The following is a 13,889-nucleotide window of genomic DNA, read 5'->3' as shown; positions in this document are numbered from 1 at the left end:
CCACTCTACCCAAGGAGCCCCAGCCTCACTGGAATGCTATCTTATTCCTTGATTTTCTCTATAGTTTTATCATGCAAGCATGTTGCCTTTAATACCGTGGCTTTGCACACGCTGTTCTTAAGACTTTGTATACATAGAAAAAACTACAGTTTGCTTTCTTCTATTCAATTTCATGAATCTACCCATCCCATATTATCACCTTCCCAGAACTATCAACGAAAACCGAAAGTACAGTCAGTGCTCTGATCATGGAGAAGGAAGGTGCAGGGTTTCAGCCTGCATAGGCACTCCCACACCATCACCATTTCCTGCATTTTCAGCTGGAATCTCAGCCTGCAGCCCCATCCCCCTGCCAGGCCCCCTTGTCCCGGCCACTCACTCTCTCCCTGCTGGGACAGTTGCAGCATCTGTGATCAGAAAGTCTTGCCCATGATCTGCCTGTTTCCCATGGTCCCCAATTTGCAAAGAAAAGCAGAAGGAGAAGGAGAGACATGAGGAAACCACAGAGAATCTGTGTGTAAAAGAGGAACTATGGCCAACAGGCCATCAGAGCTGGAGGACCTTCTAGTCCCAGTTCTCCAGTTGGCAGAAGAAGGCAAGGAGGTCCAGAGTGGACAAATGAATCGGCTGAATCACACAGCTGCCATGTATTATGCGCCATTGATTATACTGGAACCCACTTCAGCAATTTTTGTCTGCCCAGGTTTCATTGGGCTGAAGACAGGAAGCTTGTCTTAATCAGAAAGGGAAGAATTATCAACTCATCCCAGGAGGTGAGGGAAGAAATTTCATTCATTTAATCATTCATTCATCAAACAATGATGTGCACTGTGCCTTCAGTTTTCCAGTAAAGGGGTGAAATGACAGACCTAGCCCTTGCCTTTGAGGAGAACAAAAGTGGTTGGGACAGACAGGTAACATGGCAATTCCAGTGCCATGGGATAGGTGACTGTGATGAGTGAAGCCCACCTGGTGTGGGAGGGGCTCTTGCTCTTCTGGACTGGAAGGAGAGTCTCAGGGAGGAATGGGCCAGGTAGACATGGTAAAAACACTCAGGCAGTCACGAGGGATGTGAGTTCCACATGTGACCCTGGTACCCTGGGAATTCCTTGACTCTCAGGTATTATGTTCTCAATCCCACTCACTCCCCCACTGTGCTGGAGATCCTCTGCCAGCTACCAACTTCTGTGCTCTGTTTGTGATCAACCCCACCTCTGCCTCAGTAGGGATCAGGCCACCACCCATATGGGGGCGCACACTCTGTCTTTCCAGGACTTACCTGGCTCCCGAGGATCCCTAGGAAAAGACCAAGGTGCTGTCCGTGGTGCTGATTCGAAGCTGAGTGCTGACTTTGGATTTGTCTGCAGATCTGTAGGCGGGCCTGATAACATAACACAGGGACCTTATGTTTGGAGTCAAGAGGGTCAAGGTATCAGATGTGCTGGGAAGGGTTCAGGTCTACCTGGCAGGAGGGGCTGAGGGAAAAGGAAGATCTGTACTTCCCCTCCTTGCCCTGTCCACCCTCAGGAATGTCCTGTGAACAATGCCAGGCTATTGTCACTGGTCCCAGTGCAGGGGGGTAGGCTCTATGCTGACCCTTTGCATCTCTGTTCCCATTTCATTTTCCCAGCATCCGTGATAGTGAGAGGTAATCCCTTCATCAGACTGAGGAGGGAGCTGACACTCAGCCGGATGAGTAGCCATAGGAACTAATCTCCAAAGACGACCCCACACAATCCCGCCCTCCTTTATACAAACACACTGCTCCTCTCCTTACAAGATGCAGTTTGTTATTATTATCTTCTCCTCTTGAACCTACATTGGGTCCGTGACTGCATGACCCATGGAATGTGGATGACAAGATATTCTGAGAGTCATACAGCTCAGACATAAAGAAGGCCTGGCAGCTTCCACTCCTGCCCCGTGGATCTCTGGGCATCTGTGTAAGCAATCCAGGGGACTCTGATGGAAAGAGAGGCTACATAGAGGAACGCTGAGGAGTCAGACGTCCAGTCCCAGTCACTGGCACCATCCCAACAGGACTGCCTTAAAGAGCCCAAAGCAAAACTAGGAATGAAACTAGCCAGCCAGGCTCTGGCCAATTTATAGCTCTATGAAATAGAATAAAATCATTGTTTTGGCCACTGAGATTTAGAGTGGTTTGATCTTCAGAAAAAGATGAATGAGATAGTAACCACAAAAATCATAGATAATATGGAAAAAGTAAACCTGACAAATTTCTCCTCATACTGTATTTAAAAGTTTACTTTAAGACAGTGATCTGAAGCCTTCTGTGAAGATACCTGTGGAGGCTTTGCCAGTCTGGAATACATTTCCCAGAATCTTCTTCCCTATTTGTTTCCAGATTAAAGTTGGCCTACAGAGAAGGGAGAAGTTGAAGCCGCCGCCACCAGGCTCTGAGGGTCACTGGAGAGGCAGGTGATTTTGCAGCTGTCACACATCATCCTTGATCTGTTGGCTCATCTTGTTGGCAAGACACAACAGCTGCTCAACTGCTGGGAGGCAAGGAGGGTGGTGGGGAAAGCCACTGGCTGGACTTCAGGGGACAAGAACCATTAAGCCTCAGCACATGGATTGGTGATCCAGGTGGACATAGGTGGCACAGAGAGATGTTTAAAGTGGCATGCAAAATACAGGACAAGAGCATACTAAGACATTATCCCAGGTCTCTTTGACCTGACAACTAAGGTTGTTTGCCTATTCATAGGAGCACCATCTTCCTCCGAACAAACCACAGGAAACAGCACATCTCAGTACTCAGTTCCCAATGCCCAGCAGTGTGTGTTTGTCTGTCTGTCTGCCTATGTGTATATCCTGAATATTGGGCTCCCAGGCCAGTGTGATGGTCAATTTTGTGTGTCAACTTGATTGGGACATGGGATGTGCAAATTAAGTGTTATTTGTGACTGTGTCTGTGACAGTGCTTCCAGATAAAATTGGCATTAAAATTAGTGAACTCAGTAAATAGATTGCGCTCCTCAATGGAGGTGACATCATAAAATCCATTGAGGGCCTGTATAGAACAAAAAGTGATGCAGGTCAGATTTCCAGGGTAACTGGATTCCAGCATCCCTGGGAAATGGATCTCAGGTATTTGGGTCAAGGCTAGGGAAGATAAAAGGGCTGACCTTGGATTGGGGAGGGAACTCCCTCTGCTGGAGCCTCCCAGGGTCCTTGAAGGCTTCCAATGACCTTGGATGAGAAGAAAAATCTCCTTCTCAGGAACTTAACCTGCCTGTCATATTCAGGAACAGTTTGTTATTTTGTGCCGGTATTTCAGGTAATAATTTCTCTTCCTTTGAAAGAAGTGTGCCCTCTTGTCTCCATTATGTACATCTCTGATGCTCAGGGAGCAGTTGTAGGTCTTAAGATCACCAAGGAGGTGAGGTGGAATCATTCCTGAGTCTTCTCCTGCACTTCTTGATTTGGGTCATTTGTAACCACTGGGACATCCTTTCGAGGAGTGGGCCCCATCTTTGCAGCAGTAGCCATGAGCTGGGTCAGAATCCATCCAGTAGAATTTTGGGTAGGAAATGGTGCAGGTCACAAGAACACACAATCTCTCCTGCACTTTCACCAGCTTCTGCATCTCAAGGTCATATTTTGGACCTGAGCCAAAGATACTGGAGATAAGGAGACTCTGACTCCACCCTCATTCCCCACCCTGGACCCCTCTGGCTCCTGGTCCACTCACCTTCCTACAGCATGGACTGCAGAAGCACTACCAGCAGTAGAAGCATCTATTGAACCATAAATGCCAGGTAATTCCCTGGGACAGTCTGGTCACCAGAGTCCCTTACTATGGGAAGAACAGTTTGGGAAAAACAAGAGTAAACCACAACAGGAAGCCAGTGAACATGAACAGGATAGTAATTGTGCACATAAGTGCAACTTCAGACCCACAGCTGCTAGAGATGAGGAGGTTCTTGGAGATCAGCCACCACCACTTTCCTATTCTGTAGAGCTCAATATAGGTCTAGAGAAAGCAAAAGTCACACTGGCTGATGTGACTTTCATACTCAGAAGGGTTTATGTAAAATTGGAATTATTTCTGCTTTGCACATTCAGAAATTTCTAGTGAATTTTTTCCCTGAAAAATGTTTCCCAGTGAATCGATTCCTCTATGGATCCAAGGCTATTTGGGTTTTTCATTTCTTCTTGAGACAGATTCCATAAATTATATTTTTCTTATTATTTTGTTTATCATCTGAACTTTAAATAGATTAGAATATATTTGCGTGAAATATCTCTTATTTTGTTCTTAAATCTAATGATTGAAGCAAAACATACATAGAGAAAACAGTTCAGATTATACAGATACACTTGACCAGTTTTCAAAATGATGACATTCCTGGAACAACCACCTAGATCAAGAAGCCCCAACAAAACCCATTCCTAGTTACTCCTCCCCCAACCCCCCAAAAAGGTAATCAATGTAATGACTCTATCATCGTGGATTAGCTTTATCTGTTTTTGATTTTTCAGTAATTGATATCTTCCATTATGTGTTCTTTTGTGTCTGGCTTCCTGTGCTGAACATTTTTGTTGTGAGAGTTACTAACATGTCAGCAGTTAATTCATTCTCACTCTTGAAGGAATTCCATTGTGTGCATATACCACACTGCATATAACCCATCGACTTTTGATGGATGTTTGGGTTATTTCTGGACTGGAACTCTTCTGAAAAGTGCTGCTATCATCGTGTCTTTTGGTATAAATACGCAATTTTGTTGGGTATATTTTTAGAGTGGCATTTCTCATTAATAGTGTACGTGCATATTCAGTTTCAGTAGGTACTGCCAAACAGTTTTCCAAAGCAATTATAAAATTTACATTCCAATCATGAGCATATGAGAGTTCCAGCAGTGTCAATTCTCGACTATCCTTGGTATTTCCTTGTTCTTTTTGTTTTGTTTTGTTTTGTTGTCGTTCTAACCATGTAGAAGATAAGTGGAATTTCATTGCGGCTTTAATTCGAATTTCATTGATGACTAATGAGGTTGGGAAACGTCTCATATGTTTATGGGGAATTTGAACATCTTCCTCTGTGAAGGGTTTAAACTGTTTTATAATTTCTCTCTTTGGTTTTTGATATTTTTCTTATCAACTTTTGGAAGATACTTAAATACTCTGCATAAAAGTTATTTCTTGGATATTTTTATTGCAAATATCTTCTTCATGGCATCTTTAGAAATAGAATTTCTTAATTCTAATGTAGTTAAGTTTATCAATCTTTTCTTTCATTTTTAATAAATATTTGCCCTTTTTAAGTAATCTTTGCATTTCCTCAAGAATACACAGGTTGGGCCGGCCCCCTGGCTCAGCGGATAAGTGCGCACGCACGGATGCTGGCGGCCCGGGTTCGGGTCCCGGGCACGCACCGACACACTGCTTCTCCGGCCATGCTGAGGCCGCATCCCACATACAGCAACTAGAAGGATGTGCAACTACGACATACAACTATCTACTGGGGCTTTGGGGGGAAAATAAATAAATAAATAAATAAATAAAATCTTAAAAAAAAAAAAAGAATACACAGGTGATTTTCTAATAAAATACCAGAAGTTTTACTATTTACCTTTAGATATCTCAACAGTTAGCAGTGATTTTCATGTATTGTGTAATGTAGGTGTTACCATTCATATTTTCCCATATGCATATCCAATGTATCCAACACTGTTTCTGAAAGGGACATATTTTCCCCACTGCACCTAAGTATAGCTCTTGTCACAAATCAAGTAATTTTATATGTGTACGTTTGATTCTGAATATTCTATTCTGTTCTATTGGTCTATCCTAGTAACAGCCCCACATGACCTTAATTAATGTACCGTTATAACAGGTCTTGATGTGTTGTAGTATGAATATACTACAACTTTTTACTTTTGCATGATTTTTTTTGCCTCTTCTAGTTCCTTTCCAACGAATTAAGACTTTCTAGATAATGATCGGCACAATATTCAATCTATTGGGCAAGAACATGGAAGATGAACCTCTCTGAGAAACAAGGTCTCAGGGAAGACCAAAGCTAAAAGTGGGGAAATAAAACATTAAAAACCCCTTCCAGAACCCAAATATAATCCTAAGTAATGACAGAGGAATTTGAAGCTCTGGTGACTGAAAGTAACTACACAAACCACAAAACCAAAATCCAGCTCAATTATGACTGGGTTGATTCAGAATTCAACATCAATATCCCAACTGAAGAAGTGACATGCCCACTTCCAGGCATAAACACTGCTCATCTCAGTCTCTACTCTTCTTAATATGATGTCCAAAATTCAATAAAAAGTTATTAAGCGGACAAAAGTATAAATAGCAACCGCCTATCAAGAGGCAAAGCAATCAACAGAAGCCAGCTCAGATATGACCAGATGTTGCAACTATCAGATGGGAACATTTAACATAACAATAATTAAGATAAAGCTCTAGTGAAAAGGTGGGTGAAATGCACGATCATATGGAGAATTTCAAAAGGAAGTTAAAAATTATAAGAAAGAGATAAATGGAAATGGTAGAAATTTTTAAAATAGGATAAGAGAAACAAAGAATGCCTTTGATGGACTCAATAGACTTGACACAACCAGGGAAAGAATCAGTAAATTGATTGATGGATAGAAATTACCCAAACTGAAACAAAATATTTCAGTATGGGAACTGGGAAAACATAAAATTTTTATTTAACTATTTTTTCAAAAGTACCAAAGAGAGAAGAACAATAAACCTATCACCTAGATTTAACAATTATTCACATTTTTCTTGAGCTTTTAGGAGTCACTATTGTGTCTTTTTAAGGTCCTCTGTATTGTAAACACGTGAAAGGAATCTTCTTCTGTTCCTGCATTATAATTGCTTCCAGACTGGGTTCTTTGGCCTGCACAGCCTTGTATGTTTCTGTCCCTTTTCTGATGTAGTATGTTTTCATAGTGTTCATGTTCATTATTTTTCGTATTCTGATGCTTAACACAAACAGTCTGGCCAAACATTGTATCTGCTGCCTCCACTCTAAGATAGTGTTGGGGAGTGGGTGTTGCTTTCAATCAACTTCTCTGACATCTCAGCGTCTGGGGTTGACGGAAGCAAAGGGGAGTCAAAGAGGGTAAAACTAAAATGGGATTCAGCACAGACCTAGCGGGGTGGGAGAATTGACTCTCTTTTATGACACTCCAACTTTCACTAGGGAACTTTCCATCAGCCCAGAGGTGTATCCTACATTGGGCGTTCTCTTTGAACCCCAACTCAGAACAGTGTGATGGAAGATGGTAAGCTCTGGTCGCCCTCAGATGCAGCCCCAATGATATGAATGGTTTCTTCTTTGGAAGTCTTTTCATTGATTTTATTCAGGTCTGTTCACTCATATGAATGAGCATATGTGCCTATTTGAATATCTCATGAAAATTCTCAGGGTTCTCTCAGCCCAACTTTTCCTCTTATATTCCTGCTTCTGGAGAAGAGGTAATTATAGAGGGTCAGGAAATTTTCAGTGCCACACTACATACTTCTGACTCTTTCCACTTGACCCCATTAAGAAGTATATGGTGTGATTTTTTTATTCATTTCCTGGTTTGGATGTTGCTAGTGACATTTTAGCTCCTTTGATTGAGATGTCGTGTGTTCATTTAATACATGACAGGACTTGTCACAAGTAGCATCAGGCTAAGTTGCCAGCAGAATCTTGCATTTTCAAGGAGTAATGAACCAGCACACAATGAACACACACCTGTACCAGGACCTGCATACAGTGCTTTACGTGTATCACAACATTCTTGTGAGATGGGGCTTATTATTTCCCCACTTTGCAGAGTAGTACACTGAGTAACAGAGAAGGAGAGTGACTAAATTTCCAATGTCACCCCCTTAGTAAGCGGAGAAGCCAGGATTGAATCCAAGTTTTCCCTATTCTAAAGCTCGTATTTTTCCCTACGTTGAAGAATTCCCATTAAATTACTAATTATCCATTGACTAGAGACACATTTACTCCATAAGAACGCGTGTTTGAAGTCTCCCTTTCCCAGAGAAGCTCTGGGCTCCAGGACCTATACGTCCTCTACCCTCTCAATACTTGGGTCTGATGCTCCCATCCCTTGGCCCGAAAGCCTTCATTTTGTGATATGTGAGGGAATATAAGTGGAGCTCTTGAGTTCTTTATGGTCAGAAGGGTTTATGGGCAGAACCTGACTGTGGGGAAATGATGAAAACCTATGTATGACCTCATCCTTCACATTATGTGAGCTTGGGAATACAGCTGTCCTTTGGGTTGGCAGAGACCCCACTCCCCATTGGTGCCAGAGAAAAAGGATTCTTTCTTACCTGTACTATATTTTTGGAAGACAATGATGTCCACAGGAATGGAATATCTAGGACAGAAATGTAGTAGTTCCCCTTTCACTGGTGAAGGGTGGAATGAGTGTTGGTCCTACCCCCACTTTTCCAGCCACTGAAACAGCAATTAAGCCGGGTTCTGGAATCCCTCTTGTCCTTCTCCTCAGCCTGGTCCCCAGAAACCAGGCAGTGAGTATCCCAAGCCCTGAACTCTCCTTGGACTCCTTATTGCATTCAGAATTCTGGGAGTCCTGGCCCCACACTCATAGGAAACATTGAGTTGGATGGTTTTCTATCATCAAACGAACTAAAAAAAATCATACACCAGAGTGGTTGATGCCAAATTTCCAAGATTGTGGGGTGATGACCTAAAAATGTGGTGTGCGTCCAAATCCTTTATTTGCTATGACATAGTGAACTCTCCTCTCCTTCCAGCCTAGTCTTGACCTAATTGGTCTGGGTTGCAATGAAAGTGGCTCAGCAGACAAGCGAATGTTTGTCGTCCTAAGACAGATTGTAGACCTGATGGTCTCCCAACAGTGGAATGATGCTGTCCGTGGTGCTGAACTAGAGCCAGTTTCTGTGCTCAAAAATCACCCAGTCAGACGGAGTCTAACTCCTCAAGTGTGGGGTCCAAGACTCACACGTAAAGGTAGCCATATAACCTGGAGTGGTGAAAATAATTGCCCTGCCTAAGAGAAAAGGACTTGCGAACTGGAATACTTTCTTCAGGGGACTGGGGTTCTCTTATGTGCTCTCTGCTTCCTAGTTCATCCTTAGAGACTCTTGCACATGTCTGAATGTCCCTAATTGCCTAAGGGAACTAAGAACAGTTAGGCTGTATGAAAGACAATTGGTGGCCTGCCTGGCGGCTTAGCGGTTGAGTGCGTGCTCCGCTACTGGCGGCCCGGTTCGGATCCCGGGCACGCACCGACACACCGCTTCTCCAGTCATGCTGAGGCCACATCCCACATAAGGCTACTATAAGGATCTGCAACTATGACATACAACTATCTGCTGGGGTTTTGGGGAAAAAAAGGAAGAAGATTGTCAATAGATGTCAGCTCAGAGCTGGTCTTCCTCAGCGAATAGAGGAGGATTAGCATGGATGTTAGCTCAGGGCTGAACTTTCTCACACACACAAAAAAAGAAAGACAATTGGGCCAAAGATTCAAGAGACCAATGGAGACCTGAGGAGCTAAAGATTACAGGAGAGTATTGGGCCTCATTTACAGAGGTTGAGAAATGGAGTGACAAGACCTCTTGGGGGAGGGACCATCTGTTTCAAAAAATAATTATTATAATAGTGAGAAGTACACATAATCCTTATTTACTGACTATTATATTACAGGAAAATTTTAAAATATTTTCTAATAAGACCTTGCCAGGTATAATTTATACATATTAAACGAAATATGTAGATCTAGATCTTGGAGAAAGCAGTTGGCTTTCACTCATCCTTGATTGTTGATTGAACATCTACTCTGTCAAGCACCATCCCACACATGAGGTTTCTTGGTGCCCGCAGTGCAGTCTATAAGGTAGTCAACACCAGGTCCCGTTTCCCAGAGCCAACTACATTTGATGACCATCTTTGTATACTTCCTTCCTTATTTTCTGGGCATTTGTTTACTGTCACACTTTGATGCAATTGGAGGGAAGATTTTATGTCGTTCCATTTTGTTTTTCTGGGTAATTAATTAGTCTTCTATATTTCTTTCTCGTTGCTTTTTGTGTGTGTGAGAAAGGATATGCTTTATTTAGGTTCTCTGCTTTGATTGTCTTGGCCTCCTTTGGACTATCAGCCTGACTCAGAGGTTTCTCTGCGATGTATCTTATGAATAAAATTTTCTGAACTGCCTTGAAAACTAGAACAGACACAATCCTTGCCCTGATGGGTTTACCATGTAGTGGAATGTGGAGCATTGAGGTGCTATTATAGACAACATGAGGACAGTTAGGAAAATTCTGGGGTTAGAACAAAGACCTGGGTTGGGGAAAGAGATTTTCCAAGTACACCATTTTTTTACACTGCTAAAATTTTTATCCGAATCTTATTATGTATCAAGTATTGTTCTTGGTGAAAAAAATAGACAAAACTATCTTCACCCAGTATCACAGATCAGGGGTAGACTAGTTCTTGGGAGAGGACAGTGAGGAAACAATGTCCAGGCAGGACCTCAGAGTTGGGCACAGACAGATAAAGGAGAGAAGGCAATGTTGAGAGATCTGTTTCTCCCTCCTCCAGGACAAAGCTGGGGACGGAGGGAGGAAAAAACAGGGGAAAAAAAGGAAAAAAAGAAGGAGAAAAAGAGCAAGGGAGGGAAGGAGGAAGAGAGAGAGAGACCCTTTTTCAAATCTATGGAAGTGTGGACAGCCAGGGTAACAGCTCTGGGTTGTCACTTCTCTTAGGAACAGATTGACTGTTTGAATGCTCACAAAGCAGTTAGGGCAGTGCCTGGACACAGGCAAATACCCAGGGAACACTGATTAAGACTCGATTGTGGATTCTGGGTGGTCTACTTGGATTCAATCTGGTCCCTCCACTTGCTGGCCTGTGGGGTTTGGGCAGCTCACACCAGCCTCCACTGTAACACGGGGACAGGGTTGAGCCTCTCAGGGTCACTGTGAGGATTTAATGAGACAGAACACTTGAGGAATTGGTTCACAATAGATGCTGAGAAAACGTGTTAGTTCCCCAGGGCTGCTGTGACTACTTACCACAAACTGGGTGACTTAAAACAGCAGAAATGTATTGTCTCACAGTGGTGGAGGCTGAAAGACCACAATCAAGGTTTCAGTAGGGACACATTACCTCACAAGGCTCTAGGCTAAAACCCTTCCTTCCCTCATCCTGCTTTCGGTGGTTGCCGGCAATCTTTGGCCTTCCTTGCTTTGGAGCATCATAACTCCAATCTCTGCCTCTATTATCACATGACCTTCTTCCTTACATGTGTCTGTGTCCAAATTTCCCCCTTTGTATAAGGACACCAGTCACTGGATTTAGGGTCCAACAATCCAGTCTGACCTCATATTAACTTGATTACATCTGCAAAGACTCATCTCAAAATAAAATCACACTCACAGGTACCAAGGGTGTGAACGTGAATATATATTTTTTGGGGGGTCACAATTCAACTGACAACAGACAGCAACCATTATCAGGACTATTGGACCCCCTGAGCTTCCCACTGTCCATCTCCAGTCCCTACCTTCCCCTTGAGCACCAGACCACCCATCTCTCCAGCTGCCTGCTGGACGCTGGTCTCCATGGGGAGTCCTAGAGACCCTCGAGCTCCCAACATTTGACTCTGACCTCATAGTCTCCATCTCGGGCCCGCCCCCCAACACTTGAGAGAAATGAAAACACACCTGGACACAGTCTTGTGCAAATACATTCACAGAAGCTTTATACATAATTGTCAAAAAGTGGAAGCAAACCAAATGTGCATCAACAGAAAAAGGGGTAAACCAAGTGTAATATACTGGAATCTTACTCAGCAATAAAGGAACAAAATACTCATACTCACAACAGCATGGATGAATCTCAAAAACACGAATACTGAATGAAAAAAACACATGAGTACAAACTGCATGATTCAAATTATATAAACCAAATGTGTCATTTATAAGGTTCATTTTTTCCAAACCTTAATCTGCTTGTACTACCAATTTGTTAAGTCCTTCCTTTCCTAAATGAATACACTGGGTGTAGTTCAATGGATTGTGTATAGTGTGTGGGTCCGTTTATGGACTCTGTTCTGTCCACACCACACTCTCTTGATGACTACAGCTTTATGTCTGTTGACTGGGATTACTTGAAATCAATATGGAGAAAATGGACATCTTAACAATACTGTGTCTTCCCATCCGTGAGCATGGTATATTTCTTCATTCATGTGCATCTTCTTTAATTTCTGTCAGCAATATTCTGTACTTTTCAGTATGGAGGTATTGCCTGTTTAAATTTTTAAAATGTTCCAAAAATGTTCCAGAAAAAGAGAGGATGAGGCTGAGAATTATGTTTCTCTCTTTTCCAGGGATGTCTGGGAAGGGAGGGAGGTAGAAGAAATGAAAAAAAGAAAAGAAAAAGGAAGGAATAAATGGGGGAGGAAGGAAGAAAGACAAGTGAGAGAGTGAAAGAGAGAGAAAGAGAGACTCTTTCCCGCCCAAATCTGTGAAAATATGGATGGCCAGGTTAGCAGCTTTGGTCATCACTGCTCTTAGGAACTGCTTGACTGTCTGAATGTTCACAAAGCAGTCAGGAGAGTGCCTGGACACAACGCAAACCCACAGGACCTTCTGATTTAGACCCCCTTATGCCGCTGGGGTCATCTACCTGGATTCAACCTGGTCCCTCCACTTGCTGGCCTATGTGGATTGAGCAGGAGCCCGAGCCTCGCCTGTGACATGGGGACAGGGCTGACGCTCTCACAGTCACTGTCAGGATTGAATGAGACACGACAGGTGAGGAATTGATGCACAGTAGGTTCCAAGCAATGAATCAATTCCCTAGGGCCGCTGTGACAAATTACGAAAATGTGGGTGGCTTAAAACAGTGAAATTTATTCTTGCACAGTTATGGAACCTAGAAGAGCAAAATCAAGGTTTCAGCAGGGTCACGCTCCCTCAGAAGGCTCTAGGAATCCTTCCTTGCCTCATTCTCCTTCTGGTGGTTGCCAGCATCATAACTCCAATCTCTGCCTCCACTGTTACGTGGCCTTCTTCCCTGCTTGTGTCATGTCCAAATTTCCCTCTTTGTATAAGGACACCGTCATTGGACTTAGAGACCTCCAATGCAGTCTGACATCACATTAACTCAGTTATGTTTTTGAAGACTTACCTCTAAATAAAACCACATTCACAGGACCAGCATAGATAACTTGAATCTACCTTTTTTGGAAACACAATTCAACCCAAAACAGCAGGCATTCATTATCAGGATTATGGGACCCCCTGATGTTCCCACTGCCCATCTCCAGTCCCTACCTTCCTCCTGAGCTCCGGACCATCCATCTCTCTAGCTGTCCACAGGAGGCTGGTCGCCATGGGGAGTCCCAGAGACCCTCCATCTCCCAACATTTCACTCTGACCTCATCGTTTCCATCTTGACCATGACCCTCAACACTTGAGAGAAATGAAAACATACCTGGACAAAGTCTTGTACAAATATGTTCACTACAGCTTTATTCATAAGCACTAAATACTGGAAAGAAGCCCAATGTGCATCAACAGAAAAATGGGTAAAACAAGGTGTGATACACTGGAATCCTACTCAGCAATAAAGGAACAAAATACTGACACTCACACAACATGGATGAATCTCAAAAAACACAATACTGAGTGAAAAAACCACAAGAGTACACACTGCATGATTCCAATTATATAAACTAATGATAAAATTTATGAGGTTCATGTTTTCCAACCTTGATCCACTTGTTCTACCACATTTGTCAAGAAGACCTTCCTTTCCTAATTGAATAGACTGAGTGCTGTTCAGTGGGCTGTGTACAACATGTGGGTCTGTTTATGGGCTCTGTTCTGTC

The sequence above is a fragment of the Diceros bicornis genome, chromosome 34, assembly GCF_020826845.1.
Source record: "Diceros bicornis minor isolate mBicDic1 chromosome 34, mDicBic1.mat.cur, whole genome shotgun sequence".
Lineage (NCBI taxonomy): Eukaryota > Metazoa > Chordata > Mammalia > Perissodactyla > Rhinocerotidae > Diceros > Diceros bicornis.
This window is presented reverse-complemented; position numbering follows the sequence as displayed.